This window comes from Solea solea, chromosome 13 (assembly GCF_958295425.1).
Source record: "Solea solea chromosome 13, fSolSol10.1, whole genome shotgun sequence".
Classification (NCBI taxonomy): Eukaryota; Metazoa; Chordata; class Actinopteri; order Pleuronectiformes; family Soleidae; genus Solea; species Solea solea.
This window is the reverse complement of record NC_081146.1, coordinates 16,297,001-16,322,274: the sequence shown is the minus strand read 5'-3', so window position 1 is coordinate 16,322,274 and position 25,274 is coordinate 16,297,001. Positions and strand designations below refer to the sequence as shown.

General features: G+C 45.6%; 1 protein-coding gene across 2 annotated transcripts in view; it reads right to left on the bottom strand.

The window, feature by feature from the left end:
* The window catches only part of LOC131470829 (teashirt homolog 1-like), a 35,391-nt gene that overhangs the window by 6,437 nt on the left and 3,680 nt on the right, over positions 1-25,274 (bottom strand). The gene's annotated exons all lie outside the window — the stretch shown is intronic.

Genomic DNA, 25,274 nt, shown 5'->3' with positions numbered 1-25,274 from the left:
AGAGCACTACAGGAGAACCTGGCTGCGCTTCAATCCCACTGACAGACTGAGACCGAGACAGTTTCTAAAACTCGTGAAAATCCCTAACACAGCAGATTAGCATTATGTGCTGTACTCTCTACAACATATCTGCAGAGTGTCTTCTGTTACAGTGCCTTCTTCCTCGCTAACCCGCTTCCAGAACAGGAGACTATCAATACATATCAGCCATTTAATATACAAAGCATCCAGCAGAGTGGCTGTCCATTCTTCACGAGCCCACACGAATAGTGCAAACATTCAGTAGGAATTACCTATGAGAGAGTCACCCATGTCTGCAGCAGCCAATAAATAGCTAAACCCCAATAGTTGGCAGCGCTTAATACATAAACAAACACACACACACACACACACGCACACACACAAAGACAGCAGCAATGAGAAGCAGCAGATCAGAAATATTCCTGGGTGAGTGACAAAACACAGACTGCAGCAGGGAGGAGCTTCGAACGCCGAACAGGTCGCCAGGGAACCCTTTGACGATCCCTGTCAATCAATGCCTGTCCTGCCATGTTGTCATGGAAACAACAAAGAGGGAGATATCAAACGCACACAGACAAAAGACTGGCAGACACAGACATCTGTAAAAATCACAGGCAGCAAGTGGACGCTTTCGCAAAGACCACACTGCACAATATATTTAGTCATGAATGTGACTAACATTAGTGAGAAACAAATGATGTGTCTTCATCTGTTTTGAGATGCTGCATTTATTCTGACGGGATGTCAACATCTGGAGCCTTAAGGATGGAAGAATATCAAGAGCTATCAACACTATCTGATCCATCGCGGCTAACTGCTTCTTACTTAAATACCTTCTTAATGGATGCAGCAACAGTGAGCCTGTCCAAAATGTCCTCACATAAAAGTATATTGCATCGAATCATATTGCATCTTGAGGATGTGTGAATCTGACTGGCAATCAAATAATCTCCTTCTCGTGTTCCTGGATACACATATGCAGAGCAGCACCAGCAGCAAGGGGCAGGCTCTGGAAGGGGTAGGGCTGGCGTGCCGTCCCTGGCGGTTTGGTTTGCCTAGTGGGTGATGGCTGTGAGCAGGGCCATCTGCACGGGCGCCAACGCGCCTGTCACTTTTGCTCGGGGATGTGCTGCCATCAAGGAGACAGGCGGCAGTGTGGCCAGGATAGCACTGCAGACTCACTGTCGGAAGCAGCAGCAATCAAGGCCGCACCAGCCACGCCAGATCACCAACACACAGCACAGAGGCAAAAAAAAAATAAATAAAAAAACTAGCTTCCAAGTGTCTCACTGATCTCTCAAATTTCACACATATGGTTAATACATTATCCATAAAAAGGAACAGAGCACATGTGAAGGGTGTTTTCAAGAGCTCTTCTCAAATGCACAATGCAAATTGACTTGACATACACACTTATCATGCCGCAAAGTAGGTGCTATCAAAGATTTTTGTGTTGTCAAAATATACTTGGGGTTTATTTATTTGATTCAATGTAAGAGCTTTGAAGGATCTCAAGTGTTTTGTGTCCTCGACTACTTCATCTATTATTATTTGCCTTTCAGTGAGAGTTCCTGTGTGACTATAGGACCAACGTAACACCCTCAATTCCGATTTTGTACCAGATCAAAACTACTACGCATCATTACAGATTTTCCATTTGAGTTATTCTTATAATGCTGGTTCTCAGAGACCAGATTAGAGCTGAGAGTGTGCAATTGTGTTGTGCAGACAAGAAGACAGACAGTTTTCTGATGAGAGGACTGTGGTGAATGCACCGTGTCCTGCTTCAGCACAACACTGGGCCTCACAATGTGACAACATGATCAACCTACAAGTAGAGTTCATCTCAGAAACATTCTTCCTCGCACACCCGCTTGACTTTGTGTTTGACTTGATTTTTGTAAATGATACCAAATGAAATACAACCAGTGGACACGTCAGCATTTTGGCAAGGAGTAAAGCAGAAACATATCACTCCTTTTCAAAACTTTGCTATCTATCTTTGCCCAACCCAATTTTTCCCTTCTCCCTTTCCTTTGCTGAGTGTCTGTTGGTTGTTAAATCAATAAAACTCTCTGTCAGGCTCACGGAGCTTCACCATTTGGCCGCTGTCAAAGCCAAACAAACCAGATAAGAAAGGCAGAAAGGCGATGAAATGAGAGAGAAAGAGGGAAAAGACGGGGATGAAACCAGTCAGGCTCTCCTCACAAATACCTCCACCACCAGCCTCCTTTCTCCTACAGCCCTCCTTCTATTTATTTACACACATTTCTTTATTTATTTGATGTGAGTTTGGGAAGAGGGGGCAATCACTGCAGTCATTTGCGGCACTAATGTCCAATCACAGGCCCCTTCACTCATGTGATTTAGGCAGTGCAGGAGTGGGTCTGCAGCAGAGGATGGCGGGGGGTGTGTGGTGGGTGGGGGGCAGAGGCCGTTTAGGCCGGCCCCTAATAGGAAACTGGCAGTCTTATTCCTTCCCCAGATTCTGTTTGTCACCCTGCTCTCCATTACGTGCCTCTCAACCTTGATGGCTTTGGACAGGAGCTGATCAAAAAGCCATCGCTTGACCTACACGCTGTGGCAGAACGAGACTCGCGCCCTGCACACGGAGAAAGGGGGGAGAGAGAGAGAGAGGGAGATGAGATAGAAGGGGAGGAGGAGGTGTGTATGTCAGTGAATGTGCAGAGAGGAGAAAGAGTGTGGCGGTGAAGAGGGAGGATGGAGGAGGGGGTGATAGCTCTCGGACTGGGACAAGAGGGCTGTAAATAAAATGACATTATTATTTCCTCTGTCCCGTCATGTAGAAAAGCCAATTATGGTAATGCTGCTGCCGGCGTGTCAGAGGGAATGCTGGGATGTGCTTCCCGTGAAGCGGCTAACATGAGAGCAATGCCCTGATCAGGAACACAGGCCTCAATTTGACAAGAGACTGTACAGATAGGGAGAGGAGAGAGAGAGAGAGAGAAGAGGGGGAGAAACAAGAGAGCAAGGGAGATGAAACTAACAACAAAGCTGTACGTGGGCCTTGTTTTCCTAAAGGATAAATATTAAGCTCTCTGCTGGACCCAATACAGCTGGAAAAACAGGTTTAGGGATCCTGGGTCTGAATGGGTGAGGGGTTACTGTCCCCCATTACTGAATATTATCCTGATCCCGGTGCATTGTCACTGCTACACTCTTATAATAAACATGTCTAAGTTGGGGAAAAATCAACAAGCAAAACACAACACAAATCCATAAGGAGGCGTGTCCCGCAGAATCTAATAATCTAAGATGATTGAGAAGCACTAACGTAAGAAAGAGGCCATCAGACTGAAAAAAAAGTTCAGGAGTTCATGAATTATACTGTGTCACACCTCAAAATCTGACGAGATGAATTATGCAAAGAGGGCGGTGAAAGAGCCGGATATTGAGAGTGAAGGCGATCATTTACTTTAGAAACTAATTTGTTCTCATCTCAGGTTTCTCTCAGTATTCTGCCCTTAAAAGTCCTCCTGTGCTTGATAGGGGGGCTCTCCTTAAAATAATTCCTCATCTACCTTTCTTCTTTCCCCTACCCTCCATCACTCCCTCTGTCTCCTTTTCTCCCACCCTCCTCCTCCTCCTCCTCTCTTCAGCCTTACTCACATGCCCACATGGGCCCCTCCCAAGCGGAATAATGGGAGCATATGGCCTAGCCAGCACCTACAGGGCCTTAAATAACTGCTGCAGCATTCCAGCTCGCTGTACCAATTTATCTCTCTCTCTCTCTCCCCCCCCCCCCCCCCCCCTCTCCACCCCATTTCAAAACACTTCTAGCCTGAGATGAGCTGAGCAGACGGTGGCGGATGGGACATGTTGTTCTTCAGACACATCGCTACATAATGGACTGACGTAGAAAGTGGTGTGGATGTGAATAAGTGCTGCGCAAACAGGATTAGTGTGGAAATTCTGTATTATTGGCAGATTTTCCGTGAGTCAACCAGCGAGCCTCCGCGGTGATCGTTGGCACCGGCGGCTCCGCACAAACACGTACACTTATGTCGAGTTTCAGAAGGTTGAAGTTACAGTAGGTGAAGTCAAGAGCGCTGATCTCCGAGCGAGCAGTTTATTTTCCTCGCAAACAGCGGGGGCATAAGAATGGCAATGTTGGATTATCTGTCATCCTCTCCTCCAATATTTTGGCGTGCATATCTTCACTAATGGCTTTGGATGAAGACTGGAGAAGAACTTCTTGAAAGAGTGTTCTCCTCGCAAACAGGTCCAGTGTTAATGTCAGTTTTAGCAAGACTATGGGGGGATATATATATATATATATCGATCAGTTACTTGCTCATGCCACATGTTACCGGCATCAGCTCATTACCTAAATATGTAGGCATTTTTTTCTGACTGGATCATTGTTGTGTAAAGCAAGGTGGTGTCAAAGATCAGACAGGTATTCAGTGCTAAGCTTGTAGAGGTCATGCTCTCATGTAAGTATGTCAATATGTCCCACAAACATCCTTCTACCTGACCTCTAGAGAATGATATATGGATTGATGTGGGGGGGGAGGGGGGTGTAGCAGTTGTGTGTGAGCAGGTGTAACATCCACAAATCCTCTTAAGAGTTTTAGGGTTAGGGTTTCAATTATGTGCTGGTTTGGTGTTTAGTTGCAATGGGTAAGGTTAGGGTGAATTATGTCAACGAGTGTTCCCACGGGGATCACGGAACAAGACTGTGCGTGTGTGGGTGTGTGTGTGTGTGTGTGTGTGTGTGTAAATAAGAGAGAGTACGTGTGAAAGGTTCTGCTGTTTTATTTATAGAGCGAGCGCTTTTTATACCCAACTCAAAGATCAGTTCAGAGAAGCAGCTCGTGGGCCAACAGCCAGGATCGCTCTCCATTACTGTGCCTGCTCGTGACCAGAAAAAAACTCCCCCTCACTCTCTCCCGATCGCTTATAACGCTCGTGCTGTAAGCGCCATCGTCGCTGCTGTTTACACACGCATGCAGTAACAGCACCGAAAGACAGTTTACAGTATATCCAGCCGCGTGTTAGTTGGCGAAGGGGGCAGGGGTGGAACACACTGAGTGTGTTTCATGGAGTACAGCAGGCTTTAACATGCTGAGGGATCAATACACTGAACCAGCGCCAATCGATTGCAATTCATCTGGCTTTTTTTTTCTTTTTTTTCCTTCCCTTCCCTTTTCTTTTTTTTTTTTTACATTTCATTCTTACCCACAGTGCACTGAGCTGCTGCAACTGTCCTGTAAGACAATACATAAATAAACAGATATGCATACACATGTACGCATGAACCCAATAACACACACACACACACACCTGAGTGGCTGGAACGATTGCAGCTGCCACGCAAGCGTGGATTCAATAAACCCGAATGGAATTTATTTATTTTTATTGAGCATATCAGCTCATCCTGGTTCTCTCTGCATAACAAGGCCTGTATAATTAAACCATAAATTTCAGTGCGCTCCTTTAATTACCACAGACAATGTCAGGAGGCAGCCGAGTAAACAAATAGCTTTGAAGTAAGCAAGGGAAAAAAAAAAAAAGTGCTTCAACACAGCAATGGAGACGCTGTTCATTTTGGCGAGGATGTTGTTGCACTTGAAAAGGATGAAATGTTCAAAAGAGTGTATGTTCATGGGGAGTACAGTTTCTATTTTTTCCCCCCAACTGACTTTTTTCCGCAATGATATACTTTTGAGGGATGCAGGTAAATAGATATTTGGATGGGTACACTGTGTGTGTGTGTATGTGTGTGTGTTTGCATGTGTGCTTAAGCATATTTTTGTAGAACACCGTGCAGAGGGTGTGCTTGTCTATAATTTATCAGCAGCCAGGGGTTCTTGTACCTCTTGACCATGACTAGAGAGGACTACAATACTGTGTCTTACAGTATATACATACACGTGTGTGTGTGTGTGTGTGTGTGTGTGTGTGTGCGCGTGTGATGGTGTGTGTACACTTCAGGTCAACGTCAATACGCAGGCCTGCTTCCCAGCAGCTTAGCTAATTACACAAGAGCCCTGAAGGCCACTTAGAACAGGTTAGCTAATTAACAAACAGGCTGATTGCAGATTAATTGAGAGGTGTTCCTAATCTTCACCCCTAAAATGCAATGACAAATGCTAAGTGGCGCTAATTAGGCCGGTATGGAAAGCGGAGAGTGGAGGTTGTGTTTACAGTTACCGCAGCTCTTATGGATGTGTGGCTTACATCCAGCTGCCTTTTACAGGTCTGCCAACAGGGTAAAGCACATAAAACTTCAGTGAAACTACTCGGATGCAAACATGTGAAACAGACAGCTTCATCAGCAGCTTCCTCGGGCCGTTGCAGTCTCGGTGTTTATGTTTGTAGTATTTTTTAATTAGTGTCTGAATTGTAAATTTGGTATTATATTTTTTTTTTGGGATATAATTACAGTGGTGAATAACTAATGATTTATTGCTGTGATATTAATTATTTAATCATAACATCAAAGTTGGCATATTTTCCTGCGTCTAAATTTACACTAGTTCTCATGTTAACATAACTCATGTAATCGCTTGTGTACGAGAACTACAATTACAGTTTCCTCTCAATTTTGGCTCGGTTAAAGATTTCTCTCAGTTTTCTGCGACGGCGTGTTTGAGAACGCACTCCCATATGTTCACAGTGTTAGCGCTGTTCCGTTTGCAGGTGACCTTTTAATGTGGGTGTGTCCGTGTGCGTCTGTGGAAGGAGGGGACATGAGGGAGCATTCATGTCTGTTGCAACATGAATGGCGGACCCAGATTGTGAAACCCGAAACGGCCTCAACACAATGGGACACAATGGATTACAACGGGAAACAGGGCCCTCAGCAGAGATTTGAACCGGCACCCATCTGTGTAACCACAAACCTGCCTGTAGACTCCCGCTACCCCCACCCCAACACACACACACACTCTTGCAATTTTCACAGGTACTAAAACGACTCCCTAAGGTCCCACTTTTTGCCAACTTCCATCTACCAGGATCAGTTTTTCATATCTCTCCTGTCTATCTATCCTTCACACACACACACACACACACACACACACACACAGCTGTGTCTTTAAACCTGCCCACCCCTTCCAAACACACACCAACTTCCATCCACCTGGCCTCTTTCAACCTCTGACCCCACCCTCACCTGAGCACCCCCTTAATCCTTTCGTCCGTCCATTGGCTCCTTTGCTTCCTTCCTTCTTCTACACCACCTGCGCTTTTAAATCCCCACATCAGAATGGACCACTTCACCCGAATACACACACACACACAGCCTGGAAATAAATATGTGCAGCAGCCCTCACCTAAATCCCAGGAAACACAGACACACACACACACACACACACATTCACATGCACTGTCTCTGACATGACAACAACCAGCACCAGCTGCTTCCATCTCCTAGCAACGGCCAGGCTGATAGATGACCCAACTATGGATAATTACCCTAAATCACCACAGCTCGCACACTAAAGGAGAGAGAAGGGCAAGAGAGCTTCAGAAACACTAAGACAAACCATGTGTGTGTGTGTGAGAGAGTGAAAGAGTGACTAGTGACTGAAAAGGATCAAAAACGAGGAGTGGGACTGGTCATGCGTGCACTGACGCACCTTGATGAGCTGACTTTTCAAGCATGCACACCAATTCCATGTTGAGTGTATAAAGGCGAACCGGTATATATATATGCGCCAAGTCACACATACACACACACACACTGCTGCTGTCAACATAAACATAGATGGATGGATTATATCTGCATAATCACAAATGTGTGTGTGTACACTCTGTCATGGATACAGCACATTCACCACTGGCAGCATTGTCACTGCAATCTGAAACCTCAGGCCCCGACTCCGAGGCACTTGTCTGTCAAAGATTTACCTCTTTCACACAACGGCGCCAATCAAAGGCCAGACGGTGCTTGAGCGCGGGTCAAAGTGGTGCTTTGTAGAGCACGGAGGGAATGAGTGCACAACTGAACAAAATAAACACACAAAACTGCTGTTTCTGATGCCCGGCCATTTCTGATTACATTCTTGGTCGGTGTAATCGATCTCGAATGTGTTTCTATGCAACATTATTTTCTGTTTTCCTTTAAAATGAATATCGGATGGCTTCTCCTTTTAACTCTCCACTGGATATGAGGAAACTAATCTTTATGATAGCCATACCCGACTGGCATGCAGCCTACTGTATATCCAACGTGTTCTAAATTTAGAAAGATGACAAACTACCTCCAGAAGTTTCTTTAAGCACTTTGAACAAAGTTTCCTCAAAATGATCGCCATATTTTTTGTGAAAGAGAAATGCAAATGCTTGATTTGCTTCCCCTTCATTTTCTGCTCTCCCAGACATGCAATCTGTCCCTCTCTTTTCTTTCTCTCTCCCCTTGCTCCCCCCTCCCTCTCCACTCACTCCCTCACTGTGCAAGTCCTGGCTGCTGCAGACATTTGATCTGGCTGCCTTGTGATAGATTGACAGGTAATGAGGAGGTTGAAGGGGCGTCGGAGACAGGAGCAGGTGTTCAGCACAGTCTTTTTGGCCAGCGCTAAGCTGCCATGTCCTTCACTGCTGCACCGCACCACTCCGCTTCCTCCCTCATTCCTTCCCTCCTTCTTTCCTCCCTTCTTCACACCATCCCCCCCCCTTCTCTTCCTGAGAGAAGAGGACTATGCAATCCATCACGCGGTGACACGGTTGGACATAGACTGTCTTTATATGGGGAAAAACGCATGGGCCGTGGAAATAAATAGAGAAGCGAACATCAAGTCCCATGCTGGCAGTAGTAAACTAGGCCTCGGACTGATCAGTCAAACTGTGTTGAGGAGAGGATGAGACTGATTTGGAGCATCGTGTACAGAGGAGACCGATATGGGCTGCTGATACTGGCGCTGATATGATTTCTATTGTGCTCAAAAAATGTTAACCAGTACATTTCCCCTCTGAACGTATTATTTTGACATGAGGAAAGCATTTCAAAACATCATATCATGCTAAAAGTCTCCTGAAAGCCGAGGTTATTTTAGATTGCGCCGCTCGCTATACTGTGCGGAGAATACAAGTTCCACAGCAGAGTCAAAACAAAACAAAACAACACATGACTCATTTTCTCACAGTCACAGGAAAATGTGCCAACATTGAACCAGAGGTGGGCAACCTCAAATACCAGCCAATATCAAGAGACGCACAGTATACAGTGCACCTATCTGAGTCACTCTATAGTCTGACCTGTTGCAAACCTGCTGACCTAGTGAAGCATTGCTCTGCATCACACTGCACTGAGTACACTGAGTACAGAGATGAGTGGGAAGACGGAGCTACGGCGCAAAACTAAAGGCTGCCAGATGATACAAGTATTTCTGATGTGCAGCAAAGTTTATTGGCTTGATTGTTTCCAACCGCTATATTGTTATTTTGCCATATGTTGGCATTGTTTAGGTTGCAATGCACAAATAAACCTCATCCAGGATATCGAAAGCTTGCTTTCTTACGGTTGGATGATGCGAGTTTAAATCTAAACTTCCGCTTTCAAACGTCTGTGTGACACGGGGGGGGGGGGGGGGGGGGGAGCAGAAAAGAACACGAGCGTTAAAGCTTTTTAGAGCTTACTTTTGCAGCTTGTAATGTTGTCATAGGAGCCAGAAGACGGAGACAGTGGAGGGGAGAGGAAGGCTTGAGCCAATAAATCCAACCCTCCAGTTTAGCACCCAACATTAAAGGACATGTCACCCTCCTAAATCAACGGGCCGAGGGGAGACAGCAGGGCTAAAACAGGGAGCATTTGCATGTTCTCTCAAACATTCCTGAGAGGTGAACACAGCGTTCAACCACCTTACCCCGGTTATATCAACATTATAGTTCAAACAAATTAAGATGATGCGTGATGGGTACCTTCAGGTTGCTGCCAGGCCGTACCTTAAACCAGAGTCAGAGCAGAAACTTGATAACAGAAACTGTTATCTGTCTTTTGTTTTTTAATCAGCGTTCAAACTCATAATTCGAACAATGAAACCCAGCACTTGGTCAGGCGTCTGGCCAGCTTTCTTAATTATTCATAGCTATAAAAAACAGCATCACCTGGACAGTCTAACAGACAGTTTAATTATTTAAAATAAGAACCTGTTTTCAGGAAGAAGAAGAAAAAAAACATGCCACTAACGCACAATCATATTCAAACGCACTCGCCTGTCAGTTTATAACTCTCCTACTGTCTCTTTCTCACACACACACACACACATACAGACCAAACGTAGTCCAACACACAAAATAGACACCGCATACACACACACACACACTTTTTAAGCCCTTGCCTGGCATCAGCTGTCACACAACCTGTCTCGGAGAACTAAGCAGAGACAGACGCTGTCAACTTAGAGTGCCTCAAATGCCCACATCCAGCCAGGCAGAGGAGAAATCAAGCCTGTCTCCCAGTATAATTTGCACTAATCCTTCATGGGAGATAGTAAAGTCTATGGCATATCTGCCTAATAGCATCAGTCACCGGCAGGTTCTAATCTCATATTTAGACCCATTTCCATCACGGGCTGACGACAAAAGCACCAGCACAAAGTGTGATTACCTTCTTATTTTTTTTTATTTTTTTTTACATTTCTGCATGACTTGAGACCTGATAATGGCGGCGGGGTGGTGGTGAAGGAGGTGTGTGTTTAAAAACATGAGGAGCAGAAAACTTTGAGGGTTTTTCTTTTTTTTCTCTCTCTCTCTCAGCAGAGGAAGAAGAAAGAAACTACTGAAGGCAGATGGACAGGGGGGTGACACAACTTAAAGTAAGTGGCAAACTGCATCAGGAGAGAAAAGTGGAGGTAAGGAGAGTGGAAACCTTTCAGTCAAGAGTCTGCAAACATTTACATTTACATATCCTCGTGCACACCTTACACGCTCACATACACACACACACACACTTCTTTGCAAAGCATTTACAACCTGTGGTGTTTGTCCTGCTCTGCTGGCTGCTTTACCACGTGCATTTGAATGCCGACTGGAGAGCATCCCTCTCTTTCAGACAGCGCCATAAAAGACGACACACACAATGAGGGCTCTTTTCAGCCGAGTGGGGCTGCCTGGGGGTAGGGAAGCACCTCCAAAACCGCCACAACACTTCAACTCTCGGGGGCACAATGAGGTGCTAAGCCTTGATGAATAATGAGAGATTATTCATAAAGATGACAAACAGAACAGAGACAAACTATACAAAGTGTTGGGAATGAAAAGTCCTTTGGTTGTAGCTTTGCCTCAACAAAGTGTGTCTTGTCAGTGTGTGAGTGTGTGTCTCCAAGAGTGACCTGGTGCAAGGAGGGAGACAAAAAGAAGGGGAGGTAGCACAAAGATCCTAATGAAGCCGTAAATCAGAGTCCGATGAGAACAGACTCTGAAGGAGGATCACATCACTGGAGATCAATGTGGACAGCCACACACAAACACACACGGATGAGAATAAAGACAGGAAACAGCCAGACACTAACACATGCCAGCACTCCCAAGAGAAGCCGACTTAAGGAGGTACAAGCGCATACAGTACGCGAGCATAAACACACACGTTAATTCACACACACACACACACACACACACACACATAAAGTGGTGCACACTCCCACCCATGGGCTCAGGAGTCCCACCTCCTTGTTCAATCCCGCTCGTCTGAATAATATTAGCCGTGATGAATGGCACCATAACTCTGATATCCACAATCAATCTCTGCTTTAAAGACACATCCATCTTCTGTAATGCTGATGGTGGGAGCAGGGCAGGAGGCAGTGGTGGGGTGCTCGCCTGACCTCTTGGTGGATGGGTATGTGTGTGTGTGTGTGTGTGTGTGTGGAGGGTGGTTCTAGTGTACTGGTAGAAGGTGTGTGTGTGGGGGGGGGGGCATTGAGTGATGTCTGTCAGCTCACATCTGCCTGCAAAAATAAATGAGGCTTATGAAGACGAATGAAACAGGACCCGTCTTCCTCAGTCCTCCACCTCCCTGACACTCGCACGCAGACAGGCAGCCAAAAATGCACAGAGACTGTGAGTGTGTGTGTGTGTGTGTGTGTGTGGGGGGGGGGGGGATAAGACAAAGGACGAGACTGTGGAAATAGGCGGCAACCAGTACTGTAATCACGTTACACTGATAAAGCCATGTCAAAGCTCCATCTCTCATTGTTAATGTACTGTATACACACATCGGGGTGGTTGACACTTGTGCTCGCACATCTTTACGCTTCAGTCATGCTGGAGACAACCTTGGCTGCCCATTGCAATCAATTAAAAGCTTGCACTGCTGATGACCCCGTCCTCAGCAGGAAAATAAAGATATCAAAATGGCCATTGCCTGAGTCTAATTTTAAGGCCTGAACTCATACCTATGTCTTTGTGTACAGAGGAGGGGGAGGAGGGGGAAGAGGGGCAGGAGGAGGGAGTATTTAGTGGGCCGGGGGTTTAAAGAGTGAACTATCCGTGACCTGTTGGAAAGGTCGCCCCTCAGTGACACCACCACTGAATATTCTTCTTAATGATGTACCACATCTTTTAACCCCCACAGACAAAGCAAGGAAACATAATACTGTCAGGACGGCTCCCCAACTTCTTCACCCTCTATCTTCCCCCCCCACGCCGCTCCAACTCGCTCACACTCTCACTCTCTGACTGCTTCACCACCACTTCTTACAGCCCCCGGTTGGATTTTTAATTATTTAACTGAGAAATTTCTACCAAAGTTGTTCAGCTGCCGTCTGATCGGCAAGGACCTGGCTGGAAGTAAAAATCGACTCTCTTTAGTCTGGTGCTGGAAAGCACGTGTGAGGAAAAATGGGCATAGTCTTCGCCGGGGTTGCAAGGTGCGAGGAAGCCGCGCGCAGCCGTAATCACGAGCGTGCCTCGAGAGAACCATCCTTCAACAGCAATCGTCTGTAAATAACCAATAAATATGTTTCTGTGTCTAGTATTGACATGCACCAAAACAGGTTGTGTTTACTTAATCTCAAAAGACGCGTGAATGGTAATTATTCGATACAATAAATTATGCAAAGCGAGAGAATGATGTGATTTCTTGGTGCGATGATTTTGTGCTGACTTAACGTGGACTAAATTAGACACTGGAGAACTCGACAACATCTACAAACTAATACTAATATGTCACAAAACAACACATTGCAAAAAAAATGTAAAAATAAAGAGTCAGATTTGAGTTAAATCTCTGCCCTCTCGCGGAGAGAGGGAGGGGCACCCAGGTGAGGTAGTTTATTGATTCTAGAAGTGGCTGGGATGGCGTTAACCCTAGCAGGGGCTGATTATGGGGGTAGATGAGGGTTGGAGATGAAAGGTGAGCTGATGATGGATGAGAGGAAGCTGGAAATGGAGTGCATGCGGTGAGGTAAGGCATTAACACAAAAAAAACTTGCAGATAGGCACGCCACGACGGGACTGACACAGCTTGCTATTGTAACTGACAGATTGGTTACAACAGGCGCTCCTATGTAGAGGCTGTTCTACAGCGTAATGTGTTCTTAAACGGGCCCCCAGCTTTCAATGGAGTGACCCCGCAGACCTCTGACTGGGGCCCGACCAGCGAGGCAAGCTGTAATCTCTCTGTCGAACAGCTCCTCAGACGCATTTATGGACACTGTCTGTGTGTGTATAAAGGTTTCAAAGAGATATAAAATGAAGGCTGCAATAATAATAATAATAATAATAATGATAATAATCAGCAGCTCTGGAAGAGCTTCACACTCACATATACAAAAAAATGTCACTTCACTTGTGACACAGTGCTGCATAAAATATGTTTCCATACCAAAACTCTGGGTGTGAAGTATAATTATTATTAGCACTGTGTGCTAATAATAAGGAATGTTATCAATGACTGTATAGTGGGGGGAAAACAACCCTGTGTGGGCTGGTGAAGTATTAGCTTGCAGGGAACACTGGTTTTAAATGTTCTCTTAATGTGATTTATTTCTTCAAAGTTGAGAGTGACTTCTGCTTTAAGGTAAAGCAACTGCCTGTACTCACTGAGCTCACTGAGGTTTTTTTGGCACCAGGCAAAGTGAGCGGGGAGGGTGGAGGTAGTTGAGGCAGGAGGACGGGGAGGAGGTGGGGGGGGGAGCGAAAATGAGGAGGAGAGTGAACGGCGGGGGCGGGCTGAAGGAGTAGGGATGAGTGAGGGAGGGAGGGAGGGAGGGTTGAGCGTTGGAATGAACTCTCTCAGGCTTTGTGGTGCACGTTTCCCAAGGCCCCCGCCTGGCCCCTTTGATAAATGACACATGTCATTCTGTCAGCTTGTGACACTGCAGCTGGGAGGCCCTGTGATGTATGGCTCTGCTGAAAAAGGAAATCAACTTTTTTCCCCTTCTCTCTCTCTCTCTCTCTCTCCCTCTCACTCCTCCTGTTTCTGTCTCCCTCTCTCATCCCTTCTTTCTCCCTCCCTCTTTCCCTTGGCCGGGGCTGAGTGCATGGCCTTTTTATTTGAGGATTTAGGTTTCCTCTGGTCCAGTAAGCTCCCCCCACCCACTTTCCCACCCACCCTGCAGCATTAGACAGGCATGTTCTCCTGCACACACACACACACACACACACACACATGCACACTCACAGTGACGTAGCTATAATGATCGCGTACAGAGCCATAACCCGAGGAAAAAGGGGGCAACGCTGCATCTGAGGTGGATCCGGGATTTATGGCTAAAAGCCGAGGAAGTAAACAAAGTATGCACTTTTTAGTACGCGGGTGGGCGGGGGGGGGGGGGGGGTAGGTAGAGCGTGGGGAGGGGGCGGGACAAGATTCCGGTTGGGCAGGATGGCTGGTGTCTCCCACTGGGTCATCTGTCATCCATGTGTCTGAGTGGAGGACGAGCACACAGAGCTCTGGAAACATTGTGCATATATATATACACACACACACACACACACACACACACACACACACACACACACACACACACACACACACACACACTCCCACAGGAACAGGGATAAACTAAGAAAAGTATGCCACACACATACACACACACACACACACAGATATGCAGGCACATGCACAGTGTAGATGCAGGTAGATAAATATTCACACTCGATTTCGGAGCAAATACCCACACTATCCATCTTCAAACGATGGGAAAAAATGAAAACAACGATGCAATGAGATTTTATTTCACAGGGCAAATGAGTCTAGCCAATGAGCTGCACCCATGGGGCCTGCCCTAACCCTCCCTTCCTGGCAGATTAGCCTATCACTGCATCACATTGACCCCTCCATTCCATGCACCGCCCACGCAATGGGTGAGCCAGCATAAAGAACACCAATCTATCTCCTTCTCTTTTTTTTCCCGCTTGCATATTCACTTTCTTACTCTCTATATTTCTTTCTCTTCCTCACTCTAGCCCCTCCCTAACCGTCTCCCTCTTTACACCCCTCGTCTGTCTCTCAACGGCTGACCTGTTATCAGCGCTTCGGAGAGTTAACGGCAAAATAAATGTTCACAAAAAAAAAAAAAGCACAAACCAGTGAGTCAGACGTGACGAAGCGACATTTCCCAATGTCGCCTCTCAATCTTCATGAGATCTCACACACACACACACACACATGAAATTCACCTGCCACTACAGCACAAAACAGCCTGATTTGAAATCAAGCAACAATCTGAACGCCATCGCTGTCACGCTTACAGTCACGGAGAGGTGATGGGTGTGTGTTGTGTGGAGAGTACAGAAGTGAGAAACAGGATTCAGGCCGTTCAACAGGACTGCATAAACACTAATGAGTAAGAGTTCACTATGTGTTGCTATGGGGACCAGGGCTACTTTGACTAAAGGAGAGCAAAAGAGCAAGAGACAGAGAAAGACACAGAGAGAAGAGAATAAAAGAAACAGCATGAAAAGGGACGATAGGTTGGTGAGGAGCCAAGAGACAGAGGAGAAGGAAAGAGGAGGGTCATACATATTCATATTTCAATTTGTTGCCCAATATTTGTCATTTATTAAAAGATGATCCTTACTGTCGGTTTAGTGATGTTCAGTGATTTTTCTGTTAAATATCCACCTACATATTTTAAACGAAGCTCTCTAGCCACAATTAGCAGCGATGCCACACTTTGACTGGACTAAAAAAAACAAGGCAACAATATTTTTAGAGTTGTTATTATTATTATCGTCACCACCGCAATTATTATTGGCTTCAAGCACTTTCAGTATCAAACACACTGGCCGAAGCACAAAATAGGTGGCATTTTTTTGGTGGCGTGGAAATCGTCAAATTATTACTGTGCAGCATCGTAAATATCCGCTCCAGCAGTGAAACACTGATGGCCACTGTAAGAGGCTCATATCTGTTTGAACCTAAATGGAATGTAAAGTCAGCCAGAGAGGGAGAGACAGAAGAGAAGGAATGAAAACATGTAGAGGAGTGCAGAAATCGGCCAGACTGCGGCCACCTGGGGGTCATGAACTGCGTACGACCCTGTCAGATGTGCACTCTGGCTGGGGGGGGGGGGGTTCGGATGGGAGGGAGGGGGTCATCATTAGTGCTGAGTGATGAGTTGTAGTCATGTCTGACGACGGCAGGGTAGAGCTCGGCTGCATTCATAAATGCCAGGAGGCCTTCGCAGCGCTGTCGACAGCAGCAGTGCAACAACTGTGTGTTTGGGCGCTGTGGTGCCGCTGGTGTTCGCGACCAACCACTGCTGTGAGCCGCCCGTGTTAACAGGCCGTCTCTGTGACCTACATGATAAGGCGTTACATGTGAAGACAAAAAACACATTGAAAAGGGGAAAAAAAAAAAAAAACATTCCTGCCACTATGTCCGTCCACATGGATAGTGCAGCCACTGTGGCCATTTTGTTTTTGTTTAGTCTCCTTCTTGACCAGGGTTTGGTTCGTGTGGTCGGATTTTTTCGCTTTTAATCACAGCTGGAGGAGAGGAAGAAGGAGGCATGAGGAAATGAAGGAAGTGACATGACAAGGGGGGCAGTGTGTGGAGCCAGGATCCCGGGAGTGTGTTGTTGTACGCGCGTGTGTGTGTGTGTGTGTGTGTGTAAGAAGGCGGCAGTGTCGGTCTCCAAGGTCAGCCGATAAACACCACATTCACGGGAGAAGACGAGAGGTAGGTGGAGTCACCTGCGACCGTTTCCCTCTGATTTCTCGGATTCCAGCCAAGCGCCGGCTTCAATTAATCACTGGAATGGTTACACCATGGTAATACCAAAAACAATCTCCATGATCACACGCACAAACAAAATTTCAAATTGCTATCATCCATCTCACCTGCCCCTGTTAAAAGCAGGGAGGAGGGTGGGGTGTGAGTGAACCATTCACTGGCCTCCTTCTCTCTTACTCCCTCTCTCCCTCCCTCTCTCTCTCTCTCTGTGTTCTAAGGCCTGACCAGTGAGATGATGGTGAAAAATTAACAGCAGACAGCCAAACAAGTAAAGGCACCAGAGCAAGGGGGATCAATGCATGGCACCCGCGGCAGGAGCAGCTATGTAAAACACTTGCCTTAAGTCAGCCGCATCCGGTTAATATTTAATCCCTCCATCCATCTCCACAAAGAGTGTTTCCCTTTTGCTTTAGCTGCTGTTTACTTTGATTACACACAACCATTTGGGATAAAGGGGGCAAAGCAGGAATGATAAGAGAGCACGGTGGGTGATTTGCATGGGGATGGAAAAAGGTTTGATAATCGCTCAGAGCAGCAGTATAGTTCCAGTGTGAGAGAGAAAGAACAAAAAAGGAAAAAGAGGGAGAGATGGAAAGCAGAAAGGTTCGGTTTGTAGAAAAAAAAACTTGATGCAGAGTGAAAAACATACTCTGCCTTATTTAAAACAAAAGACATGCAAATAAAGCAGGAGTAGCAAAATAACACTGATATTATCTTCCATGGTAATCTTCTATGGGAAATTATTTCGAGGTGAGGAAATCCAAAACGGTAACTCCCAAGTGAACATGCAAATCCATCTGTATATTCCTGGGGAGCTTTCGGAGCTCGCGCTCGCGTTGCTTTTTCACGTTGCCGTTTTTCCGCTTCCTCCTTCACTCATCTGAAGCGTCTCATGTTTATTCTGCGCCCGGTACTGAAGAGTGCATTTATTATACACAAGTCAAGTAATAACAGTGTCAACAGTGTGCCACATGACTTCAGAATTCTATTGCACACGAGGCTTCGTTATATGGTGTATAATTAGAAATAAAGGTGCGTCTAAAACAATGAGTCGCTCCCTCACCGGCCCAAACACAAAGGGGAATTATAGTTTATGCACACATATACAAATTTAAAGGGCATAAAATTGAGAAAGCGTAAAGAAAAAAACTGAGAATTGTTTGCTGACCCCGGACTGTATTTATCAGCCTGTGGGTTCACTGGAGAAGAAGAGCATTCAACATGGCAACTGTTCATTTTCTCACTCATTGACCTCAGCTTTCCACTTTACAGGGTGGAATAAGAACGGCCTTCTACCAGCCAACACTGTGAGTAAGAGAGGATCCATGAAACCCGTGTCTATAATCACAGTCTGCAGCCACTGCTTTGCAAGAGACGAACGCACGCACACACACACACACCACACACATCACACTATGCGACACACACAGTTATAATCTCGCCCTGCGGAATGAAATAAACGCCCATGATGACGAAGACTGCTCTGATTCTGTCTCTCATTGCATCTTTCTCGCAATGTCCGGTCACCGGAGAGAGAGGGCGGGTTTTGCCGAGCCTAGATCACGGCTCTGTACGTCTCCGTGATTGCTAATACGCCAAGCTATTGATCACAGAGAGTCTGCCGTTAGCTACCGTTTCAACAACAACAACAACAACAAAAAAGAGGGAGAAGAGAAGCGGGACAGCGGGGCCTCTGACAACACTGACAAGGGTAAAGTGTTATTTCTCTCGCACTCCGACAGCTGGACAAGGGGGCGGAGTGGGGAGGTGGGTGGCTTTTTGGTGCGTTGTAGGGATGTACGGACGTGTGTGTGTGTGTGTGTGTGTGTGTGTGTGTGTGTGTGTGTGAGAGTCAGGAGGGGCATTCGGCCGGCTGGGCAGTAATTCTTAATTGACACCTGTCAGGATAATGGCGGCAGTCACAGCTGTTGCGGGAGAATTTGTCCATCGTCCCGTTCATCTGTCAACTCTAATACCCGTCCTAAAAGCTGCCCCCCAACACACACACACACACACACACAGATTTCAGCCCATCATCACACACTTTACACTGTTCATCCACCTACACACACACACACACACACACACGCACACACGCACACACGCACACACACACACATTTGTGCCCACTGCCATGTTCGCAAAAAAAAAATCCCTTCCTTTCTGTCGATGTTACTCGATTACTGGAAGGACGACACTCAAACCACGCTGACATACATAGTAATTGTGTGTTTGCAGACACCTTCACAAAAATGAAGAATGCACAGGTAAAAAAAATCTTTCATTCCGATCTGTATGCGTTTCCCTTTCAGCTTCTCATTCCCCCGCCGATCTCCACCTAACTTTGCCTGAGTTACAACCAATAGAGGGGGGGGATAAAGCACAGTTTAAATTTTTTTGTCATCCTTTTTTTTTCCATTCATCCCGTCCTCCCCTATCACCAGCACCATTTCCTCTTCTTTCTTTGCTTTTGAGTGGCAAAAAAATTTGTATTTATTCAGAGGGGGTGGGAGGGGGGGGGGGGGCTGTGCTGTGTGAGGAGAAACATGCTGGAGAGGAGAATAGAGTGAGAAATACAGGGAGAGGGAGTGCCGAGAAGTGAGAGAAGAGATGAGAGGTATGTGAAAGAGACGGCGGGAGTGAGGGAGGAGGTAGAGAGGAAGAAGCGATGGAGGCGAGGGAGGAGTGTGCAGGGGTTGGGTGTCCCTGGATAGGGTTTTTGCTCTTCTGTAGTGGGCCCATCTCGTTTGTCTTGTTTGTTTGTTGGCATCAAAGAGCTGCCTCTCACTCCCCCCTGCTAACTGATGTAATGAATGGGTAAGCTACATGTTTTCTTTCCCTGCGCTATGGAATTTAAATACTTATTAGACAAAATATTCTATAATTGCTCATCTTTTATTGATAGAAGTAACGTGTTAAATTTGGCTCGAGCTGACTTTCCCTCACCCTCTCGAGGAGGCGCGGCGCTGATCAAGAGAGCAAATTTACCCTCTGCAAATGTACTACACTTAAGAAAATTTGAGATGTCAATTTTTTTTTGCCTTAAATGTTGCACGACTACTCCTCTTGAACACTTCCCCTCTTATCTTACTCATGTCTGAAATTATGTGCGGGGGGGGGGAGAAAAAAAAAAAGAACGAAGCGAAAATGCACCATATCAACACATTTCCATTAATGATCTCTTTAGCCTTACATCCCCACTGTGGAGCCTGAACAAAATGTAATTACTCAGCACAACACAAATATTACATAGTAATTAGGCACATTTTAACACAAAGCTGATAACAGTGACAGCACGCCGTTTATCAAAGCTTTGAGTCCAATCGGAATTTCACAAAAGATTAAAAAAAAACAAGTTTGTTATGCTGCTGCAACATTGAAAAAAATGAGAACAAAAATTCTTTATTTGGGGGGGGGAAATGTTTTTCTATGGCAGTCAGGAGTAAGACTGCTTGTCAGCCCAGTCCCAGAGGGCTGCTTTCTATCTGTTTCAGACTTGATTTTTTTTTTTTTTTCTTTTTTGGATCCCATGACTTGCTGCTGTTTTTATGTGCTGCAAGGCAGGCAACAAAGCACATCTGGCTGCTTTAATGATATGATTTCCCATCATACTAAGCCACCTCCATTATGACCTCCCACAGAGACATGCTGGCTGCACTTAAGCATTAGGTTTAGGTGTGCGTGTTTGTCTGACGGTCTAACTGTCTGTGTTTATGGTTGACAACGTGCGAGTGTGTGTGTGTGTGTGTGTGTGTGTGTGTGTGTGTGTGTGTGTGTGTGTGGTAGCAGTGTGCCCTAAGGGCAGCTTTTTAAGAATGCCCCGGAAAGAATCAGGGAGACAGAAAAAGAAATAGACAAGGACAGGCATTAATACCACGGTGTGAAATATATTCTTGTTTCTGAGAATGGGAACAGCTTCACAAAAGCAACCTTAAACCTTCCTAATACCTTACATTTGATACAAAAATAATGTATTCACTGATAATCAATTTGAATAAAAATATGTGTTATGCGTGTGTGTGTGTGTGTGTTTTGAAAAATAACATTTTTGTAAATCTAACTTATGCACGTATCGTGCCTGGGAAACTAACACCACACACACACACACGCACGCACACAACACAGGAGCACTTGTGGTGACTTGAAGCATTAGCAGAGCAAGCTGAGCATGTCTGACCTTTGACTGGCTCAAATCCCAGATGTAAATTTAACTATTAGTTTCAGAGGGTGGCGCACGAGCAAAAGTGGCCATCGACGAGGTCGATCGATGCCACCTGCTAACGACACCGCCACTCCAATTAGCGTAACCTCTAGCCGAGTCCAAACACAATCGTGCACACGCGCGCACACACTCACACATGAATGGAAACGCACTGGAAGCACACAGCCCAAGTGTGTGTGTGTGGGGGTGAGAAATTAAACAGGCTGTGGTGGATCATTATGTTGCTCCTGCTCTCTCTGATATGCCTCCGTTTGATAGAGAAGAGTGAGCAGATATGACAGTCAGAAGTGAGAAATGTGTGGAGCTGTGAGAGTTTTTTTTTACTCCTGTGTGTGTGTGTGTGGGGGGGGGGGGGGGGGGACAGCGAGGGGATCTGAAGGCAGGCCCCTGCTAAAGAGGATGACTAACATGGCATGGTTACCATTACACTGGTTCAAGTTATTCATTCCAGGAAAACTAACACCGGTCAGTGCTAAGCTACAAACACACACACACGCTTTTCACCTCTGTGTCTATTGCCCTCTCTCTCTCTCTCTCTCTCTCTCTCTCTCTCTCTCTCTCTCTCTCTCTGTCTTTCACAAAAACACGCGCACATACTTTTGCATCAAATTCTAACATAAACTTCTCATTCCTCAGACGCTATGGAGCGTTTGAGCCCGTGCAAGATAAAAACCCACGTCAACGCTCCAAAGCCAGGGACACTTTGCAGAAAATCAACTTTTTTTTGTGAAGGAAGGAGGGTGTTATTCAAAACCCGGAAAACATTTAAAGTAAAAACAAACACAAACACACACACACACACACACACACACACACACACACACATAGAGGGCCATACACCACTGTAGTGATCAGCACGCTGGTGTAGACAGAAGAGTAGGGGGCACATAAATCCCAGCAATCTCAAGCGAAGGGGGGAATATCACATAACAGCATCGTCAAGTAAGAGCACAAAGGTCGCTGTGTAATCTTAGCTACCCCGGGCATGCAAAATCATTAATCCCCGGGCACTGTGATTCTCCAGCTCGGAATAAACGGGAGGCCTTCAGCGAGGCGACTACAGCGCTGAGTTGGGAGGACATTCAGCCAAAGTGCGTGGAGACCGTGTTTTGATATGGTGGTAATTTACAAGCAGGCCTATACAGCACATGTAGAAAAGTGTAAAAACTTCAGCAGAATGTCGACATTTAAAAAAAAAAAAAAACGGTCCCTGGGATTACTCTGGAGTGCCAGTATATCAAGCGGGTTGAAGCGGGGCCTGAGCTGTGTGTCATTAATATAAAAATAAATAAATCTTGTGAAACTGTTACAAAGAAAACACACACACACACACACACACATTCCAGCTGAGAACAAGGGGGAACTTTAAGTAAAAATGCTGCTACTTTGATTCAGAAAAGAAACGCCACAGTTTAAAAACAGATTTTTTTTTCTTTCTTTTTTAAAAAAAATATGAAAGAGAGCAGAGATAGAGAGAGAGAGAGAAAGAAAGGTCGTGATGTGCTGTCGCTGGTCTGGCTCGCTTATTACAAGGTTATAAGAGTGGCAGTATAGTGGTGGGGGTTGGAAGGGTATAGTAGGGGCTTAGCGAGGTCATTAACTGGCATTGTCTCCTGACGTGATTAGTCAGGTAGCAAAGTCCATTTGTCACCTGCACAGGCAAATTGAGTTGGTGCTGCACTAGGGGCTATAGGGACTGTATAATATCAACTTGATTACATCAAGGCAGCTGCGGACTTGACACCTTACTGAATTTGTCAGCATTAATCGTTAGGGTCTGTCACAAATCCATCAGCTCCTCAGATAATTAGGGCTCTCTCTAATGAAGCCAACGGGAAGCAACCTCACCCACCCACCACCACCACCACCACCACCACCACCACCCTCCTATATGCACGAGCATACCCACTCTTTCTCATAATTAACCATCATGCTTCACGGAAGAAATAAGAGCAAGTATCTTATCTGCCCTTCCTTCTCGTCTTCCTTCTCTAAGACTTCCTAAGCCTTGGATGAAAGACGGCGTCACTCCATTCTGCCTCTGAAGTGTATCCCGTCTTCCCTCCTGCCTTCGTCACCTTCAGATAGAGTCGTTTCACTGTGTGAGGTGAGGCTACAAGTGGGATAACACACAGGGCAGCGTGCGGGCAAAAGGGAATAAATATTGTATGCATTCATACTCATTCACACGTTTAACGTTGCAGGGGTTGTTATTTTTTTTTTTTCATATATTTCACTCCGGGCATATTTGAATTTCAAAACGGGAATATCCTGGGAGTGAACATTTGTTTGATGGCTTGGAAATTATATCTCACATCTTTGGCAAAACTCTCTCACACACACACACACACACACACACACACACTATCTTCAAATCAATAATGGGAAAATCATGTGATATTTTGCATGAAAACTAATTAAATAACGTCTAATAATAATAATTTGCTTCAAAGAAATAGATGTTTTTTTAGAGAACTATGTTTTTTTTTAAAAACCACTCATTTAACATTTGAGTAAAATGATGACTTCTTTCTTTTTTTTGTGAATACATTTTTGCCAAAAAAACTAAATTCTGTCTTTGCTCAAAGTAAAACAAGACGGATCAGAACATTTAAAACAACAAAGTCGAGCTCAACGAAACGCAGGAGTTCGATGTTGTGGCCGTCTGTGGCGTTGTGACGAATAGTTCTGGCCTTGAGAGTCTCAAGTGAGACGCGGGCAACAAGGTGAGACATAAAAGAACGCTTGTCCCAACAAATCTGACGGTTTAACTTCAACCATCAGCGTCACTAAGAGCCTTTGCCTCTGTGCAGGAGCAGCAGCACTGGCACGAAGGAAGCTACAGGTCAGTACCAGAGACGCATCACACTACCTGCTATTCTCTCTCTCTGTGTGTGTGTGTGTGTGTGTTATCTCTGGCCACCTTGTACATAGAATAATAGAAAACATCTCACTGGCCAAGCTGTGACTGACTATTACTACCCATGATGTACATGACCCTCAGTGGACAGTGCAGTAGTGTGTAGGGAGTGATCACCGAGATGGAGAAACCTAAAAGAAATCCTTCTCCTCTGACCCTGGCTGAGCGACATTTCACTACAACATTAACCGTTTCTCTCTTTCTCTCTCACACACACACACACGCACACACACACACATACACAGAGAGGAGACCATTAAGGCTCAAAATCTAAATCTGAGCCGTTGTTTCTCAGTGTGGGCCACGCATCACGTGCACACTGCTTCTCTAGAAAAGGCAAAAAGGAGAAAGACAAAAGTCAGCACAGTGAGCACTGGTTGAATGTTCCCCATCCTACACTCCTGTCTCATCCTCCTCCTCCTCCTCCTCCTCCTCATCACCTCCGCAGCTATCATCACCAGCTCCCTGCTTAAAACGATAAAACCTGCTAAGTTCAAAGTCTTCCGTCGGCTGGCCCTCCTGTTCGACCCGCTTTGCACCTCATATTTCAAAATCTCTTTAAAATTCTGTAACTGTCTTTTGTTCACTCCAGTTGTTAATGCCTAACTTCAAAGGCTCGGCCTCATTAGCACAGAGGTAGAAACCCCTGTCACTCATTTACATTTGTTTAAAGGCTGCAGGGAGACGAGGAGGAGGAAGGGGGGAGTCCAGATCCAAACCACTTGAAGTCAACCTTGTCGGTCCTCTGCCAACACCTGGTTTTATCAGTTGGTCACATTGCAAATATTATACTCCCCTCCAGCAGTGGATATTGATTTCATTACTGGACTGATCCTTGCAGTGAATGTGGAGTGAATTTGGATGGGAACTCTCCAAAAACCCCAACACACACCACTATGACGAAAAAGGCGAAGAGAAGGAACTGATTAAAAAAAAGAAAGAAAGAAAGAAGTGTTTTTGAT